General features: G+C 34.9%; 1 protein-coding gene across 1 annotated transcript in view; it reads left to right on the top strand.

The window, feature by feature from the left end:
* The window catches only part of AGBL1 (AGBL carboxypeptidase 1), an 829,700-nt gene that overhangs the window by 413,275 nt on the left and 388,928 nt on the right, over positions 1 to 27,497 (top strand). The window lies entirely within an intron of this gene.

Here is a 27,497-nt window from a genome sequence, read left to right as displayed (position 1 = left end):
CCTAACTTATTATCACCTACCGATCAGCCTCATGACTTAGAAACATGAGCAATTTATTTACTTTTGTTTAATCATAAACTCTGACTCAGCATTTTTCAGTTAGTACTTTTATTTAGAACTATCCTTGCTTGAAAAGAAAATGTCATCCTTTATTCTAGAACATTGACCTTTAAAAAATTAGTCTAGATAGTTATCATTTTATACAGGCATATCAGGAGCCATTATTACTCATGCATTTGTTTTGTTTTATTAAATAATTCACACATAAAGTAATGTGCAAAGGATACGTAAGGAACACATACTTAATGCTAATATTTAACAAAGTTTAACATTTTTACATATTTGCTTCAGGGTTTTATTTTTAAATAACTAACATATTGTAGATAAAGATTTAAGCCCCCTTTGAATCCATTCGCAATCCAATTTTCATCATTGCTTCTCCAAAATTGCAACTATCCTGAACCTGGCATCAGTTGTACCTCCCCCGGCTCTCTCTCTCTCTCTTTCTTTCTCCCTCTTTCTCTGTTTCTGCTTTTGTATTTTTTTCTTTGATGTCTTTGGTCAACTTTTAATGCTTGTATATGGCTAATTTACAATGTTTGTATAGAAAATTTTTATTAAATTCTTCTTTAATTAAAAGCAAACACACAACCACACCCCATTCCAAGAAAATTTCTAAAATTCAAAACAAAATGAAACTCTAATGTCATTTTTTTCCACCTTAATCTATCTGTTTTTGTGAGAGGTTTTTTTTTAAAAAAAATACCTTTTTTTAAAAAAAAACCTTATAAAAGAAATTTGATTAAAAAAACCTTATAAAAGAAATTTGATAAGCATTATTTTCTTATATTTCTACATTTTATAACTTCTATCATTTCTTTAACCCATAAATTGACAGATTCTGTTTTTTGATGCCAGAAGGTCATGGTAGAGGTTATTATTGTTGGAATGCTGTTCTTATAACTTTTAAGGTGATGCTTGATTTCTAATTCAATTCCATTATGATTAAACAACCTGACCTCTACAGTAATTTTTTGACATGTAGTGAGTCTTCTTTTTGACATAGCATGAGAACATTTTTTATAAATATTCAATATATGGTATAAAAGTATGCATCTTCTCTGGGATATAATTCTTTAAGATCAAGCTTTTTTGATGTATTATGTAGATTTTTTATCCTGCTTTTTCTTTTTTTTGCTATTTGATCTATATCTCTGAAAGATGTTTATAAAAATATCCCAATATTATATCTCCTTGGAACTATTTTATCCTGTTCAATGTTTTTGCCCTCAATTCTATTTTCCCCCCAATACTAGTATTGCTACACCAGGTGAAAATATGCCTACTGAGTCTTTTTTTTTTTTTATTTTCAACCTGATATGGTTTGGCTCTGTGTCCCTACCCGGATCTTATCACAAATTGTAATCATATTCCCGGCATGTTGAGGGACGGACCTGGTGGGAGGTGCTTGGACCATGGGGACAGTTTCCCCATGCTGGTCTCATGACAGTGAGTGAGTTTTCACAATGTCTGATGATTTTATAAATGTTTGACAGTTTCTCCTTCACACTTACTGTCTCTCTCCTGCCACCTTGTGAAGAAGGTACCTGCTTCCCTTTTGCCTTCTGCCATGACTGTAAGTTTCCTGAGGTCTCCTCAGCCATGTGGAACTGTGAGTCAATTAAATCTCTTTTGTTTGCAAATCACCCAGTCTCAGGTATTCTTTATAGCAGTGTGAAAATTGATTAATACACAATGTTTTCCTGATAATCTGTTTTAAGTATGCATCCAGCAGAGATCATATAGCTTTTTTAAAAATCCAATATATAGTAGTGTATTTTAATAGATTAATTTAATTTTATATTTATTGTGAGCATTCCTTTATTTGGATTAATTTTTTCCATCTCATTTTGTGCTATTTAACATCATTTTTTAACTTCCTTTTAAAATTCATTTTTGATACCTTCCTTGGATTACAAATTTTTTAACAATTTATTTTTTTTCCCTTTTGCAAGTTTGGAAGCTACTAATTATATTTTATTATTTTGGTGATTTTGCTTTAATTAAAAAATAACAAAATACAATATACATACATAAAATTGTACATGACAGAAAATGAATGATCACAAAATTAACATTCATGTAACTGTCATACAAGAAATAAAACATTTCCAGTATTTCAGCAGTATAGAGCATTAATGCATTTTAAAAATGCATCTTTTCCCTTCTAGTTTTAATGAAGTATAAGTGACAAATAAAAATTGAATATACTTACGGTGTACAACATGATGTTGTGATATACATATACACTGTGAAATGACTACCACAATCTAAAACAAATCTTTAAATTTTGTTTCTTACATTATCTAAAGTTGTGCAGTATCTCCATACCTTCCCAACTGAGATGAGGACATTAGCAAAGCTAATTTATCTAGCCATCAAGCACTCTTTCTCATCTTCCATATTGTTTTAAATTTTAATACGACTTATTCGAAGCAAAGAAAGTCAGCTATTTTATATTCAGTAGTTATATAAATTTTGCATCTCGCTTCCCTTCTCTGTGCCTTTTTTGCTTCTTTCTAAAGTACATCCTTTAGTAGTTCTTTACTACTAATTTACAAGAAGTAAATTCTAAACCTCATGTCTGAAAATGTCTTTATTTCATTTTCGTTGGATTGATACTTTATCCATTTACAAAATTGTAATTTAAAAATTGTCTTCCCTCAGCTCTTTGAAATGTTTCTCTGTTGCTTTCAATTATTTATTGTTACTACTCTTAAATCTACTAACAATATAATTGCCATTGGTTTGAAGGGAATGTAGCTTTTCTGTTTGATAATTTTCAAAACATTTCTGTTTATTTTCACTGAAATGTGTCCTCCTGTTTTTATTATGGGACCTCACCCTTCCCTCAGCTGTGTTTCATGCCCCTAGGTTAGGGACCTGGGGCCCAATCATTTGAGAATAAATCTCCCATTTTCTGAACTGGAGCAGGAGGGGATATTGCTTAGTCATATAACCTGGAGTATGGGACTCAGGATCTGATTGTTCCTAATGCAGACTTTCAGCCAATCCTTCTGTGTTTGGAAATTTTCTGTAAGTCTCAGATTCAGAGCTACCTGGTGCACCCAATTCCTGACCTTTTTCTCATGTAAATTGGCTTGCTTCCTTTTGGCACGTAAGTTTGAGGGATCTCTGAACTGCTAAATCACATACCGCTAGACCATCTGCTTTCAATCTCTCAATATTTAGATATTTCTTGTCTGTTATCATCCTCCTTTGCTATTTTCTTTGTGTCTGAAGATTTATAAATATTTCTAAAATTCTTTACAGTAATTTTGGAGGGGAGATTCTTGGAGGTATAATGAATGGGTGCCTATATTCAATCTTCTGTGTTTAAACAAAATTTTTTTCCATTAAGATTTTATAGACATTGGAAATTCTATTAACAGAAGATAGGGTATTTTATTTCATAATTAGAAATATCCCAGGGAGACATAACACATTAACTTATAATTATAAATGGCTGTCTGCTTTCCTCTTTATAATTGACCCCCAATTCAGAATTAATTGCTTCCGTATCTCGGTTTTTTTTTTTTTTTTTTTTTTGAGACGGAGTCTCGCTCTATCACCCAGGCTGGAGTGCAGTGGTGCGATCTTGGCTCACTGCAAGCTCCGCCTCCCGGGTTCACGCCATTCTCCTGCCTCAGCCTCCCGAGTAGCTGGGACTACAGGCGCCTGCCACCACGTCCGGCTAATTTTTTGTATTTTTAGTAGAGACGGGGTTTCACCATGGTCTCGATCTCCTGACCTTGTGATCCACCCGCCTCGGCCTCCCAAAGTGCTGGAATTACAAGCGTGAGCCACCGCACCCGGCCCGTATCTCGGTTTTATCTCCTTCACATATTTATGGTTTTGGTTGGCAGGCCTCAATAACTAGACAGTAGACTTCTTGGGATTATATCTTAGTACCATGACAGGTACTAAATACACATTTGAGTGCCTGGTACAGAGGTTGCACCATACATGCTTCTTCAATAAAACTGAGTGATTTAGAATCAGAATTAACACAAAAATTTTCATCTATGACAAGAGTGTTTCTCACCCATTGGCAAGAAATTTGAACCAGATGTTCACTATATTACCATATTTTTCTCCCAGATTTGTCACATGATTTGATTGATTACTGGGTTTAGAAAATGATATTATGAGTAGATGGAAACCCAGTAATAATGGAATGACAATATTACTTGGTATGTGTGTAATTGTTTTATTGTTTAAGATATTTCTATACTCATAATTTTTAAAAATCTTCATACATCCCTGCAATTTTGGAGAATTGCAAGTCCTATTTACAAGACACTGGTGAGAATAATCATCATCAATTTAGGAAAACAAAAGGAAATTCCCATATTTAATGTTTTATGTAAAACTATGAGCAGTGAAGGCAGGAAACTAGGAGAAGGGCTTCTTAAAGGGATTTTAAAAAGTATGGATCACTTGCCAATTTCCAAAGTACAGGCCTGAGTTTTCCTTTCCGTATTACTCTTCTCCTAAGGAGTACGACCATGAGGCAGTTAGCACACACCTGCTTTTTGAAGAGAAATAGAAAAGGGGACTTGGTGCAACATATATCTATCTACAGAAATGGCCTGTGTGCTAGACCGCCTGCCCATAAAGAGTGACACAGGTACACTTCTTTACCCAATTCCACATTCTGACCAGAAATGGACTATGGCTCTGAGCTTATCCTCTAATATTTTAAATGGAGGGAGTAGAGGGACCTCTCCTTATGCAGAGAAACAAAGTTCTTATTTAGTAAAAATATTATAGTTAGACACAATTATAACCACAAAGATACTTGACAACCGACAGTTATCAGCAAAGGGAATAATGATAATTTTTGCCTGGCATAGAAAGATGTGCTATTGTTAATTCTGAGAATTGTCTAATCTCTCCTCAAGAAGCAGGAGGCCTGGGGATTCTGACTAGGCTGGGATTCCAGGAGAAAAGAATAATATGGGTTTGAGAAGGGTTGGGGTCTGTGGCTATGCAATTTTGAACAAAGTGTAATGGAACCAGGAAAGCTGGGCTTAGACAAAGAAATATTTTAGAAGTTGAGGAAGAGTTTCCAAAGCAAGAATCAAATCTGTGGAAAGGATTACCACAAAGAGATTGCCTCGTAGGAGCTTTAAAGTGTGCTGATTCAGTCTGAAAGGAGGATTGTACGTTGAATTGAAGTTATTTATTGCAGAATATCAAACAGGTAATGCATCCTCTACTAATTGGTATTACAGTTCAATTCTGGACTGGTCCCATAGAATGAGGTTTTAAGCATGGATTCAGCTAGTAGGAGGCATGCATTTTAAATGCATTAAAGGAAACTAAAGTTGTAAATTGTAAATAAATCATTATGCCATCTTAAACTGCCAACAAGGTAAGTGAAAGTAGTGACCTGGTTAGCAGTCAGTAGACACAGTTTCAAGTGAGCAGCAGAAACATTCTATTGTTCTATAAATAGAGGGAGCAGGGAATTGTTGTTCCTCCTTCTTCAGAGAGATCAAATTAACTAACAGCACATCATAGCATCAGGGAAGTCACCTGTGAATACCTAGCAGCTTTACAGGTGTGACTCCCTTGGTTACTGAAAGAGCTTGTAAGTTGCCAATCTGAGCTATTTTTATGTTGTGTGAAAGCTGAAGAATTCCTGGGTTTGTGGTCATGCTGATTTGCCAGACAAAATGGACAACTGAAGAAAATGGTGCTATTTCCTTCTTCTAAAGAATAGACAGATACCTGTCCATCACAGAGGTGGGACTTGAGAGCTTTATGAGGCTGGCTGTTGGAGTCAGCTCTGGAAATTCCTTTTATGATGCATAGGTTTGTGGAGGGAGTCTTTATGTTTGTCTCATGGCTTCTTGATAATCATTAGGTTTTAGAGAACTTGCTAATAAATTGTGGTTGACTTCTAAAAATGAAAGTTGCAGATTCACACAAGAAACTGGAAAGTTAAAAATAGGTTATCCCAAGTTCTAATATGGAAATAGGTAGCCATATGCTGAAAGAGTAAAACTTTGGTAATTAAAGGGCTAATGAATGGGCTATTTGGAATATGAAATGTATTTTTCATAATGTTTGCAATTACATTTAAAAAATCAGGATATAATTCATATACCATGCTATTCAGTTATTTCAAGTGGGTAAAGTGGTTTTTAACATATTCGCAAAGTAGTACAACCACTATCTCATTCCAGTACATTTTCATCTCCCCAAAAGAAAGCTGTTAGCCATCCGTCTCTGTTTTCCTCTCCTCTCAGTCCCCAGCAATCACTAATATGCTTCCCATGTCTATGGATTTTTCTATTCTGGATGTTTCATATAAATGGTATGATATAATGTATGGCCTTTTATGTCTGCCTTCTTTCACTCAGCACAAGGTTTTCAAGGTTTCATCCATGTTGTTGAATGCATCACTAATTTGTTTCTTTCTATGGCTCAATAATATTCCATTGTATGGGGATACCACATTTGTTATTCATCATCAGTTGATGGACATTTGGTTTGTTTCCTCTTTCTGACTGATAGGAGTAATGCTGTTATAAACATCCATGTGCAAGATTTTATGTGGACATATATTTTTAGTTCTCTTGGATATATATCCAGGAGTAGAACTGTCGGATCATATGGTGCTGGGTCATATGGGGACTTTATGTTTGACACTTTAAGAAACTGCAAACCTGCTTCAAAGTGTCTGAACCACTTTATATTTCACCAGCAATATATATGAGTTTCAATTGATCCGCATTCCCTCCAACACCTGTCATTTTCTATGTTTTAGCCATCGGAGTGGGTAGGAAATGGTATCTTTTTGTAATTTTGATTTTCATTTACCTAATGACTAGTGATGTTGAACATCTTGTAATGAGCTTATTGGTGATTTGTTCTCTTTGGAGAAATGTCTATTCAAATATTTTACCTAGCCTTTGATTGGGTTGTTTGTATTATTGAATATAAGAAAATATTTTCTCCCATTCTGTGGGGTGTCTTTTTCACTTTCTTGATAGTGTCCTGTGATACCCAATAGTTTTTACATTTGATGAAATTCAGTTTATCTATGTTTTTAATTGATTTTGCTTTTGATGTTATATCTAAGAAACCATACCCTAACCCAGGGTCACAAAGATTTATTGTCATGTTTCTTCTAGGAGTTCTATAATTTTAGCTCTTACATTTAGATCTATAATTGTTTTGGGGTTAATTTTCATGTGTTACTTGAGGTGAAGGTCCAAATGTACTGTTTATGTGTGGATATTCTGTTCTCCTAGCACCACTTGTTGAAAAGGCTATTTTTTCCTCATTAAATTGTCTTGGCATCCTTGTAGAAAATGATTTGATCAATAATATATGGGTTTATTTCTGGACTCTCACTTCTGTTTCCATTGATCTATGTCTATCTTTATTACAGTATCATACTGCTCTGATAATCGTAACTTTGATTTTGAAATTCGGAAGTGTGAATCCTCCAGATTTGTTCTCTTTCAATACTGCTTTGTGTATTCCTTGTTCTTTTCATTTCCATGTGAATTTTAAGCTTAGCTTGTCAAATTTTAAAAATAAAAAAAACCCCAGATGGACTTATGATAGAGATTGTGTTGAAGCTGTAGATCAATCTGGGAAGTAGTGCCATTTTAATAATATCAAGGCTTCAAGTTCATGAATACAGGATATCTTCTATTTGTTGAAGTGCTCTTTAATTTCTTTCAATAATGTTTTGTCTTTTGTGGTGTAAAAGCCTTACACTGCTTTGGTTAAATTTATTCGTAAGTATTTTATTCTTTTTAATGCTATTGTGAGTAAACTTGGCTTTTAAATTTTATTTTTAGATTGTTCATTGCTGATGTATGTCAATAAATTGATATTCGTGCATTAATCTAAATTCTGGAACCTTGCTGAACTAGTTTATTACCTCTAATTTTTTGTAGATTAATTAAGATTTTCTATATACAAGATTGTATCATTTGCCAATAAAGATAGTATTACGTTTTCCTTTCCTATCCGGATGTTTTTAATTTCATTTTCTTGTGTAATTTCTCTGGCTAGGATCCACAATACAATGTTGAATAGATGTGGTAAAAGCAGACAACCTCGGCTCATTCCAAATCTTGGCAGGAAAATTTTCAGTCTTTTATCATTAAGTAAAATAACAGCTGTGGGTTTATTAGGTTGAAGAAGTTCCCTTCTTAGTTTTTTTTTTTTTTAACATGTTTTTATTATGAACATATGCTGGATTTTAAAAAATGTTTTTTCAGTAGCTCTTGAGATGATTGTGTTTGTCTTTTATTCTGTTAACATGGTGTATTACATTGATGGATTTACATACATTGAACAAACCTTCCAATCCTGAGATGAATCCCACTCGTTTGTGAACAACATATATAATCATTTTTATAAGTTGTTAGATTTGATTTGCTAGTATTTTCTTGAGCATTTTGGGCTTATATTTATCAGGGACACTGCTCTGTAGCTTTTTTTCCCATGATATCTTTGGTTTTGCTATCAGGCTAATATTGGACTCGTAGAATGAGTTGGAAATTGTTTCCTTTTTATGTGTGTTTTGGAAAGTTTTGTGAAAGATTGGTTTTAATTCTTCCTTAAATGTTTGGTAGAATTCACCAGTGAGGCCATGCAGAATTCACCAGTGAAGTCATATACTTGGTCTTCAGCTTTGATTTGTGAGAGCTTTGTTGATTAATAATTCAATCTTTTATTTATTATAGGTCTATTTGAATTTAAGATTTTCTATTTCTTCTTCAGTCAGGTGTGGTAAATTGTGTCTTTCTAACTTTTTGTCCATTTCATCTAGGTTTTCTTATTTGTTGGCATGTGATTATTCATAGTATTTCTTTGCAGCCTCTGTAAGGTCAATAGTAATGGTCCCTCTCTCATTTCTCCTTTTAATAATTTACATCTTTTCTTCCTTTTTTTCCTTGTCAGTTTGACAAAAAGGTTTATCAGTTTTCAAAGAACCAACTTTTAGTTCATTGACTTTTCTATTATGTTTCTATTCTGTATTTTATGTATTCTCTTGTAATCTTTATTGTTTCTTTTCTTCTACTTGCTTCTGGTTTTCCTCTTCTTTTCTGTTTCTTAATATAAAAGTCCAGGTTATTGATTTGTGATTGTTATTTTTTAAAAATAATTAATCTCTTTTTAATATAGGCATTTACAAATATGTATTTTTTTCTGCTTTTGCTTTATCCTATAAGGTTTGGTATGCTGTGTTTTCATTTCTATTAATTTCAAAGTATTTTCTAATTTCTATTGTAATTTCTTCTTTGACTCATTCATTATTTAGGAGTGCATTGTTTAATTTCCATGTGTTTATAAATTTCCCAAACTTCCTTCTGCTATTGATATCTAATTTAATTTGGTTTTGGTCAAATAATATATTTGTATGATTTAAATCATTTAAATTTATTAAAATTTGTTTTATGGCCAACCATGTGATCTACTCTAAAGAATGTGTGCACTTGAGAAAAGTGTGCTTTCTGTTTTTGTTGGACCAAGTGTTCTATAGATGTCTGTTAATGTACTTGTTTCATATTATTATGCAAATCTTATGTTTCCTTTTTGGTTCTGTGTCTAGTTGTTCTATCCATTACTGAAGGTGGGGAACTGAAATCTCCAACAATTTTTGGTGAACTGTCTATTTACTTCATTTAGTTATTCCTTCATGTATTATGGTGCTTTATTAGTTGTGCATATATTTACAATTGTTGTAGCTTCTTGATGAATTAACCCTTCATCATTATTTAATGTCCTTTGTCTCTTGGAACTGTGAGTTAAAGTACATTATGTCTGATAGTCCTATAGCCACTCTGTCTTTCTTTTGGTTACTGTTTGCATGGTGTTTTCTTTTCCTTCTTTTAACCCACTGTGTCTTTGAATTCACAGTATATGTCTTATAGCCAGCTTGTAGTTGGAACACTTTAAAAAAATCCATTCTAATCTCAGTCTTTAGATTGAATTGTTTAATCCATTTACATTTAATATAATTACTGACTTTAAAAAAGGTTTTATGTATGTCATTTTGCTATCTGTTTTCCATATTTCTATGTGTTTTTTGTTGTTGTTTTTCCATTCCTCTCATTTCTTTTGAGTTAATAAATATTCAAGGTACTATTTAAATTTGTTTTCATTAGTTTTATAGTATTTTTTGAATTCTTTTATAACTGCCTTGGGGATTTATAATATTGATATATAACAATCTAGTCAGATTAAAACAAACTTAATTGCAATAGTATACAAAATATGCTATTATATAGCTTCATTTCCTTCCCCTTTATGCTATTATCACATAAAATATGTTTTCATATATTGTAGGCACATCAGCACAGTTTATAATTACAGGTTATGCCATTGTTTTTTAAATCAGGGAAGAAATGTTATAATTAAAAATACACTTACAATGCCTTTTATATTTACATATGTATAACTTTACCAGTGATTTTTTTAAATGTGGATTCTTGTTACTGTCTAGTGTCTTTTCATTTAAGCCTGAAGCCTTCCCTTTAGTGTGTCTTGTGTGGCAGATTTCATAGCAATAAATTCTCTTATTTTCTTCATTAGGAAATAAATTAATTTATCCATTAAAAAATAGTTTTGCTAAGTATAGAATTCTTGATGTTCAGTCTTTTTGTGTTAGCATTTTGAGTATATCATCTTACTGACTCTGGTCTCCACAGTTTCTGAAAAAAAAATTAGTTATTAATTTCATTGTAGGTCTCTTGTATAGCATTAGTCAATTCTCTCTTGTTGCTTTCAAAATTCTCTTTGTCTTTTGATATTTTGGTTATTACATGTCTAGGTGTGGACCCTGAGTTTATCTTTCTTGGAGTTTGATGAGATTTTTGGATGTGTAGATTAGATTAATGTTTTTCACTAAGTTTAGGAAGTTTTCAGCCATTATTTTTTTTTAACTATTTGTTCGTTCTGTCTATTTGTCTCTCTATTGCTTCCCCTTTTATTTTGGAACTCCTATTAGATGTATGTTGGTATGCTTGATGGTGTCCCAGTGGTGTCTTAGACTCTGTTAATTTTTTATATCCTTTCTTCTCTCTATTCTTGAAAGTGGATAATCCCATTGACCCCCTTCCAGTCACTGAATACTTTTTCTGTCTGCGCAAAACTTCTGTTGAGGATCTGTAGTGATTTTTAAATTTCAGGTGTTGTACTTTTGAATTCCAGAAATTATATTTGATTATTTTGTATAATTTTTGTTTTTTAATGATAGTTTCTATTTGCTGAGACATCATTCTCACATTTTCTTTTAGTTCTTCAGACCTGTTTTTCTCTCTCTTTTTAGTTCTTTAAACATATGCATAATAGCTTATTTAAATCTTAGACAGTAAGTTCAATATCTGGGCTTCCACAAGGATAGTTTCTATTAGCTGTTCTATTTTCTGTGTATGGCCTATACTTTCTTGTTTTTTTTTAATATCTCATAAAGTTTTTGCTGAAAAGTAGAAATTTTAAATATGTAATGTTGCAATTCTGGAAATCAGATTCTTCCCCAAACCCAGGATTTGTTGTTGTTTGTTTAGTGACTTCTTGAAGTAATCTGTAAAGTCTATGTTCTTGTCATGTGCAGCCATTAAAGTCTTTGCTTGGCTAGCTTAGTGGTCTTCTAATGATTAGACAGAGTTTTTTAAATTGTCTGTAATTAATAAGTCTCATAGCATTTGCTAGGGAACCTACTGTTGATGTCTGGGCATGCCTTCAACACTCAGTCAGACAGTTTACATCTCTTCTTTAATTTTCACTTCCTGCTTGTTCAGAGCCCCAAGGTTTGTCACGATTGAGAGCTCAGGGCCTTTTTAGGTCTTTCCTGAGCATGCACATAGCCCTGAGTGTACACACAATCCTACACATGCAGGTCTCTAGAAATATTTTAGAGCTTTCAAAATCTCCCTGTGGACATTTTCCCCCCACCTTTTAGTTTTAAGTTCGGTGGTTTGCCCATTGGTTGCCCAACTGTTTTCTACTGTCTTGGAGACCCATGATGTTTAGCAATTGCCTCTAATTTTTTTCAACAAATGCCCATGGGAAAAAGTCTGTTTGCATTCAGGAAGATTTGAGTCATGTCAAATAAGGACCAGTGTTGCTGATTCCTTTTGCCTGTGAACAGAGCCAACACTCATCCAATAGCTTTTCAACAAAACAACCTTAATTGAAGAGTCTTGACACAATTTGCTAGATATCACTAATTGGATTCCACTTGCCATCTGCTGCACTATACCTGACAGAGCCCAGTAAAATATAAATTCAGAACCGATGACAGAGTGAAAGGAGAAAACAACCCCTTCCTGATAATTGTGGTTACCCAATCTGGAGCCTCAGAGGGAGGGGAGAGGTAGCATCTAGAGTCTTGTACTAAAAGGATTGACATTGAATAAATAAATGTGTACATTTTATTTCCTCAAGATTTATTTGAGATTTTCTCACCTTTAAGGGAGAGCAACAAAGAAGGAAGGCGGGTATCATCTCATCTAGGATAATTTTTCTTAAGGAATATTATTTTGAGAATTATTTTCTTTTATAATTATATATAAAGTCATATTGACTATGTTTAGCTTGAAGTGTATATTTTAGTTTAAAATACCCAGTGAACTGAAGATAACATTTTTCTGATCTATGAGACCTAACTATAAAGATGTTTTGATTTCTCATATTGCAAAAATGACTCCCTAAATAAAAAGATGCAGCCAAGCAACTAATGATAAAGCCCTCTGATTTTATCCTTGGATCTTAGTGGAAATAAATTAAAGTAAAATAACTTTAAAATGTAAATGCAATGTATTTGAAAGAGCTAGACCACTGCAAAGAATCAAGCTTACTTATCAGTAAGAAAGATGAAGATCTAATCATTTCATGGTAGATCCATTAATACCATATCCATACTGAAACTGCAACTATTCTAAAAGGAAAATATACTTAGACCATAAAAATATGTTTCCCAGAAACTAGAGACTGGAGAATTCATTTATTCATTCTTTATCGATAAAGTGATTTCTATGTGTCACGAATTGTTTTCTGGGGCTGAGGATACAGTAGTTGAACAAAATAGGTAAGGCTCGTGTTATCATTGAGCCTAGACTCTAGTGGGGAAGAGAGAACATGAACTAAACTAGGGTAGATATGTAATACAATGATGGATAGTGTTAAGTGTAGTGAAGAAAATAATATAGGTTGGAAAATAGAGGGTAATGAGCAGGTGAAAGGTAGGAAGAAGATCCTCTATGATGAGATGACAATTGAACAGAAGCTTGAGAGAGTAAACCATGGATATTTGGGGAAAGAGACTGCCAGGTAGAATGAAAGCAGTTAAGAAACCGTTGACGTGGTCCAGGTAAAAGAAGATAGTGGCTTAGGCAGGGTGGTAGTGTTGAAAGCGGTGAGTTATACTTGGTTTCTGTATATATTAAATATTTTGAAGGCAGGGTCTGTAAGATTTGCTGTTAAACAGGATTAGGGGTATGTGATAAGGATGCCTCAAAGATGACTATAAGGTATTTGACTTGAGCAACCGGTGATTAGGGGAGCCATTTAATGACAATAGAGAGAAGGTAGTTGGTGTTGGTGCTCCTTCCTTCTTTGTTTAGGAAGCCTAAACGTGATTTGCCTTTTTTTTTTTTGAGACGGAGTCTCATTCAGTTGCTAGGGGGGAGTGCAGTGGCACGCGCCACCATGCCCAGCTAATTTTTTTTGTATTTTTAGTAGAGACGGGGTTTCACTATGTTGGCCAGGATGATCTCAATCTCTTGACCTCGTGATCCGCCCGCCTTGGCCTCCCAAAGTGCTGGGATTACAGGCATGAGCCACTGTGTCCGGCCTGTGATTTGCCTTTTAATTTCCTGGAACCACTTGTGTGTGTGATTCAGCTCAACAATACCAACAAGTTGTGGAAGATCTGGATAGAATTCAAACCAACACAAAAGCTTTTCTGCAACAAAATAGTACAAAGTGTGTTAAGAGAGAGAGGGGAAAAATAATGAGAAAAAAGAAGGATTAGAAAAAGATTGTGCTTTAGGTAAAGAAATTTCCAGACTTTTTCCAGGAAACCTATTTTCCATTGGCTAAAGACCTGGGATCAAATTCGTTCTTGAAATGCATGACTATGAACAGTTACATAAACCTTGTGAATTGCAGTTTCTTCAAATATCAAACAGGATTTTTTTGAGGATTAAATGATAAATATAGCTTTTTCTCCTCTTATTTTTATTTTATTCTTATGATTTACTGAAAGTCTCAGAAAAGCCCTATATTGATGATCCAATTAGTCTCTAAGATTATATATTACAAGTAGTAACTGAGATCCATTAAATGTAGAATATGATGATGAGTATTGAAGCAGATTCAATAAACATACAAGATGCAGTACTATCCTCAAATGATTTATAGTCCAAATCTGTAGTTAAGTGAAATCTCAGGACAGTATTGATGGTGATGCAAATGTGAATGCTAAAAAGAACTGCTTTTAAAAAATGTAAACATTTGTTCATCACTGATTACGTACAAAGCATTTTGCTAAGTGCCTTAAGTGTGTTATGACACTTAAGCCTAAGAAACAATCAATCAAAAATCCTGTGAGTTAAATACTGGTATCACCCTTAGGTAGAAATAAAATGACAGGTGTGTTCGTCATCTGATATTGAAGAGTCTAAAATTTAACAAAGTTAAATAACTTGGTCAGATTTATACAGCAAGTGAGAGATCCAGACTTGAATGCACACAGCCAGAATCCAGTGACATACACATACACTTTTCACCATTTTTGTTTTCTGAAGGAATTTTAGAAGTTGGAGAAATTGCTATAGATTGTACTCAAAGGAAGTCTCATGAAAGGGGCAAGGCTTGATAAGTTTCCTGAAAGACAGGTAGAATAAGAAAGAGATGGAGAAGAAAAAGATTGAGTCTGCAGACATAGCTCCATCAGCATGTGAGAGGATCTGAGAGTTGGGAGAGCACATAGTGGCCTGGGAACAATAAGGAAATATGGTTTGCTTGGACCACTGGGTTTGTGTTGGGCAGTAATAGAAGATTAAGTTGGACTGGTGCGATGAGACCAGTTTGTAGAAAATCTTGAATGTCAGCCAAAGTAGTTTACACATTCTTTTTTAGGTAACAGGAGCCAGTGAAAGAATTTGAATATACATTTGGAATTATGTCAAATTGGAGGAGAAACATTATGATAGATAGGAGATGAGAAAAACAGTGAGGAGGCAATTGCTACAATTTATACAGGAGATAATAAATCTTAGACAATTTTTCTCCTTATGAGTTTGGGTTTCAAAAGATAAAACCTTATAACCTACCTCCCCTCTCTTTCTCTTCCCTTATGTATGTCACTGACACTTTGTCTTTTCTTTTGCATGCCTTTACCTAGAATTAGCATTTTCATAGGAGAAAGTCACCTTGGATAGAGATCGTGTGTTCTAATTTTCTGCTTTAAAAACAACAACAACAAAACAAACAAAGCAACATCTCTGAGCCAACCAAAACTACGGAGCTTGCTTAGGATTACATTGTAGCAAGTGTCAAAACCAAGGCTAAAGCTCAGTTTTTTTTTTTTTTGTTTTTTTTTGTTTTTTTTTTTCTGATTTCTTCTTCGGCACTGAGTGCTATTCATTTTCTCCTACCAGGAAATCAAGGAAAAGGAACTCCAGAATTCCAAGATGACTCTTGCCATTCTTTTACCTAGGATGGTATTGGCAGTCAGCATTGCTTTCAGGGAATGGGATAAATGTTTCCTAGCTACTTAAAGACCCAATCAGCAGAAATTATTTTTCTGTACCTGTGTTCCTTGTCCTAAGAGACTAATCAGGATTTTATTATACATCCAGAGTTAAACACATTGACATCCTCTAAAGAAAGCATAAGAATCACCTTCTTTTCTACATCTACTAGTTAGCAGGAAAGAGAAGAGTTGTTACTCTCTAGAGACACATTTTGGCTTGATCAACTCATCAGGGGGATTCCTTTCTGGTCTGTAAAGAAAACTTACTTGAATATGAAGAAGGCTCTTAGGCATAGAAAAAAGGAACAAGTAAACCCGATGCATTCTTTCCACCTAGGAAAATAAATATGGGATCTTATGGTTCATTACAGGACTCTAATTTCTGAGCTTCTTTGAGAAAACTCAGCTCTAAATTTATCAACTTTTTTGCAGTAGGGATAGGAGACTAGAAGTTCTATTGCAACTTTATACAAAACAATGTCTATTTTTCTTAATGTTGATTTTGAACATTACATGATATTTTTCTATTAAAGCTTTCTCTCCAACAAGGAACATACAGTGACTTTTAATCCAAAGCAGACTGCAGCAGCCTAGGGGAAGCCCCAGCTGAGATGGAGATGATCAAGAACAATCAATATTTCATTATTAAATCTGTTGAATTCACAGTAAAAAAATAAAGCTGCAGTTTTAATTTAGAGATTGACTGTCCAGAGAAAAAATATTCTGACAGCAGTAGAATGGGGAGTTGACTTTCATTTATTCCTCAGATAAAGGTGAATTCATTGTCTATCACCTTCTGACCACTGTGATGGGTTGGTGCTGAGAAATTATCAGAACGAGAGAGACATGATATCAGGTTGGAGCTGGCACTTGATAATAATCCCCAGAATGTAAATTCCTGGAAGGACTTACTCACTGCTGTAATCCTCAGAATAAGAATAGTATCTGACACATAGTAGGTGTTCTAGTTGAACAACAAATGTGTGGTGAATTAGTGAATAAAATGTTTTTTATATGACATTTTTGTCTTTTGAATATAATTTTGTACCTGATACAAACTTGTCAAATGGGAAGAGGAATATTAATTTTACATAGAAGAAAACCACAAAGATGTCAAAAGATTTCTAAGGCTTATGGTCAGGTCACAGCATTGGCCTCACATCCCATCCGTTTTAAAAATATTAAGCAGTGAAATCCTTTCTTCAAACAAAATTGGACTCCAGAGTTCAACAGGCAAATCAGATAGAAGCTGAGACACATTGGTTCATACAGGTATGGGAAGCAGACACCTTTCATTTCCGTGGGCTTCTTCCCCATCCCCTTTCATCCATTGCAAACACTGGATAAATCATGCTAATTAGATGGTTAAGATATTTGTGCATCTTATAAGTAACTGTCTTCTCTGTTATACAGTTTACTCTTTATTCAGAGGCTACTCTAGCTGTGTGACCTTAGGCAGGTTACTTAACATCTGTAAATCTCAACTTTCTCATCTGCAAAATGGAAATCATAATTATAAATGCCTCTAAGATTGTTGTGAAGATCAATGAGGAGAATACATATAAGCAGTTAATAAAAGGCATGGTACAAAATAAGTGCTCAATGAATGTGAACTATAATGGTGGTGATGATGATGATTGAGATAATGGTGATGGGGAGGAGGAATAGTTTTTGATACTCACCTGGTCTAAAACAAAAGATGAAGTAGGGCTCATTTATTTTTCCCATGTGATAGGAGCTTTCAATATTAAATGAAATACATAATTATCCATTTCATTTTACATCGCAGACATGACAACCAAGATATAAATGTATGTAGAGAATGTGTTCTTGCTTTTGTGGTGTCAGAAAGCATTTATTTTGCTTTTTAGGTTTAACGAAAAGGTTTTGAGTACAGTATAGGACATTAAAATATACAATTAAATGCCATTTTAATTCATGTGAATATGTGTTTATGAAATAATGTCTGTGTTCCAGTTACTCTTTCTGGCTCTGGGGACACAGAGGTACACAAAACACTCTCTTGTTTTTAAAATGCTGAATGTCTGGTGCAAGAAACCATTACAGTAAGGTGAAATCAAGTCTGTGGCGAAGGTGTCCTCAAATTACTTTGAAAATGTCCATGTCTTTCTGCTCATTTTATCTGGGTTTTTTCTAATGTATGTCTAAGGACAAGGCTTATGGGGAATGATATTTCCTGGGTTCTTGAATATTGCTAATAATTTGTCTATACCTCTATATTTGAAAAATCAGTTTTTTCTGAATATCAAATCATTGTCTCGCATTTTCTTTCTTTAAATATTTTTATTTAATTCTTTGAATACCCTGTTCAATTTTCTTTTGAATCATTGTCCTCAAAAAGGGGTAATCTAATTTTTTCCTTGGTAAGTCATATCCTGTTATTACCTAGATTTCCAATGAGTTTCTTTTTCTTTAAAATCCATTAATATCACTAGATTATCTCTTGTTATTGGTTGAAGTCTTAGTATTTCTTTTGATCCCTGGCTTTTTCTTTTTCAGAAACTACTATTATTCATATGTTAGACGTTCTTTGCCTATCTTCAATATTTGTCACTTTGCCTTGAATCCTTGTTATCTTTTTCTACCCTTCTACAGAATTAAAACAAAGTTTTTAATTTTACATTTTTCTTTAAAGGCATCATTTGTCTTATTTATTTATGTTTGTGTTCTTTCTACACTAGGTTTTATTTACAAAATGATATTTTCTTTTTTTTAGCCATTTATTATCACCTAGTTTTTGAGTTTTTCTAATTCTTATTTTTTTATAAATTATAGATTTTTCCTTTTTTCAAGTTACAACTTTTAAAACTCTTATAAGTATTTATTTTGAAACAATTTGTATCTGTCAAAGTTATAATAATAGTATAAAAATATTCCTGTATATCTTTCACCCAGCTTACCTAAATACTAACATTTTACATATCTGTAAGATAATGATCAAAACCAGGAAACTAACATTAATATACTAGTATTAATTACTCTACATACATTATTCAGATTTCACCAATCATTCCAGTAATGTTGTTTTTCCAGGATCATATATTGCATTTAGTAGTTGTGTCTTCTCAATCTCCTCTAATCTAAAATAGTTCCTCAGGTTTTTTTTCTGTTTATCTTGACTTTTTTGAAGTGTACTGGTGAGTTATTTATAGAATATCCCTTGAATTGGGTTTGTCTGATGTTTCCTCATTATTAAATATTGGCTTTGTATTTCTGGCAAGGTTGTCACACAGGTGATGTTGTACCCTTCTCAGTTGTATCATATCAGGGGCATGTGATGTTGATATGCCTCGCAAATGGTGATGTTAACTTTGATTATTTGAATAAAGTGGTATCTTCCAGACTTCTCCATCATAAAGTTACTATTATTCCCTTTGGGATTAGTAAGTGTCTTGTGGGGAGATACTCTGGTGTGAATCTTCTGTTGCTCATTATACTTTTACCCACTAACTTTAGCTACATTGCTGATTGTTGCTTGTGTCAATTATTACTGTGATGTTTGTCAAATGATAAGTTTTTCTCTAAATTTATAAATCTACTTCTCTATGTACTAATTGGAATTCTACTAAAATTAAGAGCTATTCCTTCTTCCCTACTTATTTATTTAAATCACTATGAATTTATGACTATTTAATTTATTCTATGGGTTATAACATAGTACTGTTGTTTGTGGTCAAATCTTACTGTATTTCGCCATTGTGGTTCCCTTAGAATTGATCTCCATGTCATTTCAACATGTCCCCATTATTTAAAAATACTTCCTTATTTTTGGCACCATTATATATTCTGTTCTAGACTGATATTCTTTTCTTCTGCCCCACCTCTGAAACCAGGCATTTCTTCAAGCAGCCCTGGTTTCTTTGATTCAGTAATGGTATTTAGAAACTGATATCTGGGAACTAGATGTTTCTTGCTTGTTAGCATTTCTCGGTTCTTCTAGTAGACAGAGCTAGGAAATAGATGTATGAATACACACACACGCACACGCACACACACACACATCTATTTCTTTATCTGTAAATTTAAAATCATGATTTCATGCTGATACCTCTGATTTCAATCCAACATCACAGAGTTAATTCCTTATTTGTAATTCCTTTCTGTAACAGTGAGAAACCTGATTGTTGTTATTCATAGTTTATTTACTTATTTATTCAATCCTAGAATACACATTAAGTAGTTTTAGAATTGCCAGCTCAGAATTGCGTACTGCTATGAAAAACAAATTTGTGTATTGTTCTTTTTGTCCTTAGCTTTACCATTTATAGCCAAAATTTTATTTTCTAAAGTTACTCAGTTCAGTTCTTTTCTTCTGACTTCCTTTAGTGTTAGTCACTTGTGACAGAATTTATTTATAAATGTTTGTAACCCATTTGGGTTTTCTCCATGGCTCTTGTGTTTGATTATATTTATTTATTTATTGATATGAATATGTGAAATGTTAATTTGGTTCTAAAAGTTGAAATTAGACAAAAGTTATGCTCAGGGAAATGTCACTTGCCCCTCAGTCTTCTTACCCCATTCCCAGTTACCCATTCTCTGTTCGTTATACCCCATGTCCACCAGCCTTCATTAGGCAATCAATCTTATTAGTTTCTGATTTATCTTTCTTGTATTTTTTTGCACAAAGGAATAAATGCATGTTTATTGTTCATCTCCTTCATTCTTAGCTATGCTATTTTATCCCTTAACTGTATATTTTTATTTTTAAAAGTTATATTTCATTCAACTTTATCATTTAACTCCATATCCTAAAAATTACCACTTCATATCAGCTCATTGAGATTTTCCTCTTTTTTTTACATAGTTGCATAATACTTCATTTTGTGACTGCACCAAATTGTTCAACTACTCTCATTTATGGAAATTTACTTTTGTATGCTAATATTGTATCCTGCTACTTTACTGAATTCCTTTACTGTTTGAGTTAATAGTTGGTTTTCTAGGTATGCTGCAATGTTATCTGCAAACACACGTGGTTTCACATCTTCTTTACTGATTTGCATGCTTCTGAATGATGCTTCTTGTCTAGGTTCATTGGGTAATACTTCTAATTATACATTGAAGAGTTGTGGAGAGAGTGATCCTCATTACCTTGTGCCTGCTCTTAGTGGAAATTCCTCTGGAGTTTCTCCATTAAATAAAATTCTTCCTTTAAGACTTTTAGAATTCCTGGCTTTAGGAATGTGTGCGTGTGTGCCTGTATGTGTGTATATACACACATACACGCACAGTATCTATCAATTCTTATTTTCTTGATTGTCTTTATCAAGAGTGGGTGTGGAATTTTTCAAAGGTTTCTATTTGCTTTAATTATTATAAAAATAATAATTAGTTCTTGATTTTTAAACATTGTCTTTTATTATTTCCTATTCTAACAATTTTTTTTGTGAGAATTAAAAAGAATTTAAAATTTCGGATTTTAAATAAATGACCCTTAGTTATATCTACTAAATAATGTTAAGTAGTTCAAAATGTCAGCTGGTTGTAATGGATGACTTCAAGTGGTTGTTGGCTGGCTGGCCTCAGAATTAGTAGCACAGCCTAAGATTTCTTTGGCAAATTCTTCACAAACAGTTGTTGGTCTTGTGAACACAAAAGTATCTGAGACAGATCTCAATCAATTTAAAAAGTTTATTTTGCCAGTGTTAAGGATGTGCCCGTGACACAGCCTCAGCAGTTCTGATGACATGTGCCCAAGGTGGCTGGGGCATAGCTTGGTTTTATACATTTTAGGGAGACATGAGATATCCATTAATATGTGTAAGATGTACACTGATTGGGTTCAGAAAGGTGGGACAACTCAAAGCGGAGGAGGGAGCTTCCAGCTCATAGGTAGATAAGAGACAAACAGTTGCATTCTTTTGAGACTCTGATTAGCCTTTTACTGAATACACAAGTTCCATGTGAGAGGAAGCTAGAGGAGTAATCACTGATGCCTGAGTCTGGCTTAGTGAAACAACAGGGCAGAGAAAGCCATTAGATCTGCATTTGTCTCAGGTGAACAGAGGGATGGCTTTGAGTTCTGTCTTCTTTGTCCACAAGGAATCTCCTTGTGGGCAAATTGTGAGGCAGGCATGTAGCTTTTCTATCTTTGTAGCTATCTTATTTGGTAATAAAATGGGGAGAAGGTTGTGCAGTTCCCAGCTTGACTTTTCCCTTTGGCTTAGTGATCTTGGGGTCCCGAGATGTATTTTTTCTTTCAGTCTGATGACATAACTTTAGAAACTTCCAGCGTAGAGGGCTGACTGTTTCACAGGGAGTAATATTTAATTTATTGAGTCAGTTGTATGTGGGAACAAGTGTTATGTAGAAATGTGAATTAACTGGCTGGGTGAGGTGGCTGATGCCTATAAGCCCAGCACTTTGGGAGGCCAAGGTGGGCAGATCACCTGAGGTCAGGAGTTCGAGAACAGCCTGGTCAACATGGCGAAACCCCGTCTCTACTAAAAATACAAAAAAGTAGCCGGACGTGGCAGCACATGCCTGTAATCCCAGCTACTCTGGAGGCCGAGGCAGGAGAATTGGCTGAACCCAGGAGGCGGAGGTTGCAGTGAGCCGGGATGGTGCTCTAGCCTGGGTGACAAGAGTGAAACTCCGTCTCAAAAAAAAAAAAAAAAAAAAAAGTGATTTAACTGATCACGTGTTCTTGATTAATGCAAGTGATGCTTTAGGGCTCTCTCTATATTTGTAGCTAATCTGGCTCATCACTTAATCTGGTCTGAGCTGATTTCAGCTGAGGTTGTCCTGGTCGTGTGATCTTTTGAATTGCCCCATTGAATAACTGAATGATATTATGAAATCAGACTTGTGAAAATAACTTACAAATAAAAACCACATTTTAATCTTCTCTACTGGTGTTCAAATTAAAACATGTAAGAGACTAACACAACAGTGGGAAAAATGGGTTGGGCAAGTATGTAAGTGGGAGTGTCTCCAAGCTTTTGGAGCTGGCTGTGCTCCAGATGAGATGCTAAAAATCCTAAATATGTGTTCTAGTTCCTGGAAGCATGGTGGCAATAAATCCCTTTATAAAGTAATAATTCCTTTGTGAATGTTAATTTTCTTCTTTCCTTAAAGTCTAGTAGAAAGCACTGCTTCTTTCACTTTAATGTGCATACATAGTCCATTAGGATCTTGTTAAAATGGAGACTCAGGGTTGGGACTAGATATAACTGTATATCTAACAGGCTACCAGGTAATATTGTTGCTCCTCCTTTGTGACTACCCTTGGAGGAACAAGGGCATAAAGAACAACTATTTTATATTTAGACCTACCAAAGTTCAAATGTTAACTATGGGTAATTTCTTTCACAAAGATGACATTTGAACCCAGGTCAGTTCTTCCGGCCTATCTTTAGAGATTTTGGCTTTCCCATTTCTGGGCTTTGGGGTGATTATGCCTGTGGTAACCCATTCCTAGGTTCCTGGAGGTGTGTAGGAGCACCTGTGTTAGATCTCTTATCTTCCCTTGCTCTCTGGATTATTGACTCTCCTGAGCATTTTGCATGACAAAAAATATCCTAAACATAATATATCCCTGACAACCCTGGTTATTTTGAGCTTTAGAACAACTGTAGCTTTGAAATAAGTTGTCTTTTGGTTTTTTCCTCTTTTTTCCTTTTCTCCATCCAAACCATGTTTATTTGGAAAGCTCTGGGTGCAGTGTCTGGCCGATAGTCCCCCATGCTGTTCATCGTGTTCTTGAAGCTTTCATGAATCTCTTTGCCTTCATATTCTCCTCCTGCACCCTTGCTGCCTTCTGCACTTAGGATATGCAGTGAGTGGTGAAGCTGCTGCCTAAATCTCAAACATGCTGCCTCTCTTTAGGCTCCAGAGCTTGCTGTGCTGCAGGCACTAATATTATCTAGCCTGGCATCATTCATTCAGTCTGATGGGCTCTATCTCTCTGTTTTTCAGTCATGGATGGATGGGAGATTCTTGAATCCTCTTGTATTCGGACGGCAGCTCTATAGATTCCTTTTTAGAAAGTAACTCACTTTTCCTCTGTCTCTGCTTGCGGTCCTTTCTTGGCTTTAGGAGTCCTGGTAGTTCAGGATCTAGTTGTTATAGCCCGTGGTTATATTACTTGTTTCCCAGCCTCTGGATGATCCCTGTTCTTAGCAGATAAACGAGATCCACAATTAATGTTAAAAGAATTATTTTTCGTGACATCATTGTCCTTTAGACTGTCCAGCCTTTAAGGTTCCCCTTTAATTAGAATATCATGCAGCTGGTGGCTTCTATTCAGTGACCCTTTAGTTAGGACTAGCGCTGCTGACTGACTCTTCGATAATTTCAGTTGAGATGCTTTTGTTTGGTCATAAAATGACCATATTTTCTGGACATCAGAAGCTTTCTTCTCTTTTTTTTAAGGAAAAAGATATGCCCCACAAAAACCTCAGTTTTAAGGATTAGGGATTTTCCAGACATTGGCTGCAAATGCTTGAAAAGAACAGAAAGATAATGCGTGTGGGGAACAATCAAGGTAAACATAGGCAATAAGGATGCCTGACCCTCAGTGGAGTGTGAAAGTCCCAACTAAAAACATTCAATCAGTGCAAAATAATTCAGCCTAGTTCTGGCCAAGTATTCCAGCTCTGTACCACCTTCTAAAATTAAGGATCTAGGCAAGGTTATCACATCTCTGGTGTGCATTTGTTGAGAGAGTTCCTGGGATGCAAGCATTTCAAAGCTAAAAATGCAACATTCCTAGACAAACTGGAAATCTGAGCATCCTAGATCTGGCATATTTAGTGCATATAAACTTTATCTTAAACTAGCTATCTAAACTAAAGCTTTTTAAAATGAGGAGGACAAGTCAGATCAAATGTCTTTATTTGTGAAAAACAAAATGAAGTAGATAATTTTCCCCTGTAACTTTGCAGTTTTCAGTGAAGGGAAAAATAACATCATCCTTTAATATTGGCCGATTATTGGTTCCAGGACACCTTCCCCACACCCACCACCATGGATATCGAAATTCGTGGATGCTCAAGTCTCTTCTATAAAATGGCTTAGTACAGTTGGCCCCCCGTATTAGTGGATACAGGGCCAACTGTAGCAATAATCACCATTTTATGATTCTTATAAAGAAAGCAGAACTTCAAACTATTTGAGAGAGGACCCCTTTTCAGAAATTATAGGCACTGAATTTATTGCCAGCCAGTCATAGCTGTCCATCTGCTAATTCTCCCCCCATAGAAGGAGCAGATGTCATTTCAGCAATGCTACAGTACATAGTAAGATGGGGTGCATTTCATCTTCAAATGCTTAAATCCCTGGAAAGAGCAGCAACAGTTCTGAGTGTATGAATCTCTGATATTATTAACACAAAATGCCAAATGGATTCAGAGATTGGAAGCAAATGGATTCGCTTTAAAAGGAAAAGCACTCAAGTTAGGTGTTGTACATATTATAATAACCTGCATTTGCATAGATACAGGGACTGCCAAAGCCCTAGTCACACACAGAGATACTCTCCAAATCATAACCACCATAGAGTCCTGAAGACAATCACATGGGCTTCCCAAATCCACACAACCTATCTACACAAATGGAATGATTCATTGCCTCTACCTCCAAAACAGACAACAAACAAACCAAATTTTCCCCAAAATAAGAGCTTTCTTAACTTCTGTATGTCTCATATTGGCCCAATTTCTCTCCAAATCTCTATATTTAGATATTCTTAGATGTGGTCCTCCTTTGTGGGCTGTTTAACAGCCCAAATTTCAATCAGGAATTTCTAGTGATTATTTCTTTGCATTTTTTTCTTAGATAAATTCTTTTCTGTTCAGCCTACTGCCCCTACCCTTAGGTGTGTCCAAGTAAACTGTTACTTAAAACTGATCACAGCGTTTTGCCTAGAGTTCTTAGTCAAGACACTTCTCCCTTCCATTCACCCTGCATATAGCTATCCGATTATTCTTTATAAGAAGAAAAAGATTAGGATGAGGTAAGGAACCAATGAATGTAGTCAAAGTTGTGCTATGTATCCTAGAGCATTTTAGATGTAGATGAAGAGGTAGACGTGGATACAGATGTGGATATAGTCATGGACACAGACATAGGTAGAGGTAGAACTATATGATATTTCTCTATAGGGATATCTAAAATAGCTATTTCATTTGATCCTCAAAATAAACCTAGGGGGAGGTTTGACTTATTTATTTCACACATGAGAAGGTTGACTCTCAAAGAGGTCTCAAATCCTATATCTGGTAGCAGGTTGGAGTTGGAACTAGGTCTTCTTATTCAAATTTGGGCTTCTGGCTTCAGCACAAAACTTCATTTTTTTAATTCTTGGAAATTGTGGTCTAAAATAGTATTTCTGCAAAGTGGTAATACGTGAGCCTTCTCCATGTAGATGTTGTCCCTGAACTTGGTTTCCATGGAGCATAGGGAAAGAAGATGTAGAGAGAGTTCATACAGAATTGCTGGCTGCTGGACACATGTGTGCTTACATTTTCATTTATACAAGCAGAAATGCTTTTAAAGGGCCTCAACTAATTTCATCACAGTCAGTGTTACAAAGGAAAAAACAAATCCCCAGTGTTGATGAGAATCCGGGTCAAGGCAAGGAGAAATCACAGAGCAGTCGAAGAGAATCCTGGGGCTCTGGGATGTTGTGCCTGCAAGTACCTTGATTTGAGAAAAGAAATTCATTTAAACACAGCAAATGTGCTTGGGAGCAAGTCTGGGCTGCCTGTTCCTTTCTGTTGCTATCGGCATTGAAAATCTGCTTCATATTTTACCTTCATCCTTGGTCACCAGGCAGAACTGATAAACCCTATTTCTAGATGTCATTGCTATTAAAAAGAGAAAGGGAGAAAAAAAAGCAGGCGAAGAACAAAAAAGCCAGAGAGGAACATGCACAAGACCTACTATTTATCAAGTCAAAATATTTTAATGGAGAAATCAGGATAAGTGATTAATCTAAAGATTTTTAGTTTCCAGTAAGTTGTAAGAGGGTCTGACAGGCAGCAGAAAGCTAATATTTAAAGATAATTTCAGGAACATGGAAATGAATAAGTGGTAAAAGGAGAAGACTGAAGACTGAACCTTCTTTTTACCTCCAATGTTTATTGAAAACAGTGTGTTTGAAACAAAACAAAACAGAAATCATATCTGATTTTGCATATGAATGCTGGTAAATTTATTCTTTCCAAATTATTTATCCAATGTCAACTCTGATAGAGTTACTATATTAGAGTTTTGATGGTGACCAAGAGACTATCACTGTCCCTGCCCCCGGGAAGCTCCTAGTCTAATTGGGAAGTCAAGAGAAATAAGAATATAAATCCATCCAAAATGGTTTTATAAGGACTATGATCAAGGGGGCCTCAGGATGTTATTGCAGCAAATAGGAGATGGATGCAACAGCCTGGAAAATCAGGGAAAGTTCCCCTGCAGATTGATCCCCTAAACGGTGAAGAGGTAGGGGTGCATGAAGATGGAGGAGCCCTAGCAAAGACCTATGTGTGACAAGATAGAATGGGTGATGTATTGTGTACTGGTTTCTTAGGGCTGTTGCAGCACACTACCACCAACTGGGTGGCTTAAAACAACAGAAACTCATCTCACACTTCTGGAGACCATAAGTCAAGTGGGAACTGTTAGCAATTCCACTGAGCTTGGGTGTGGATGGACAGTGGTGGAGGGCTTGGGAGGAGTTGGG

This window comes from Symphalangus syndactylus, chromosome 5 (genome assembly GCF_028878055.3).
Source record: "Symphalangus syndactylus isolate Jambi chromosome 5, NHGRI_mSymSyn1-v2.1_pri, whole genome shotgun sequence".
Lineage (NCBI taxonomy): Eukaryota > Metazoa > Chordata > Mammalia > Primates > Hylobatidae > Symphalangus > Symphalangus syndactylus.
Note: the sequence above shows the minus strand (reverse complement) of the source record. Positions and strands in the feature narration are given on the sequence as shown.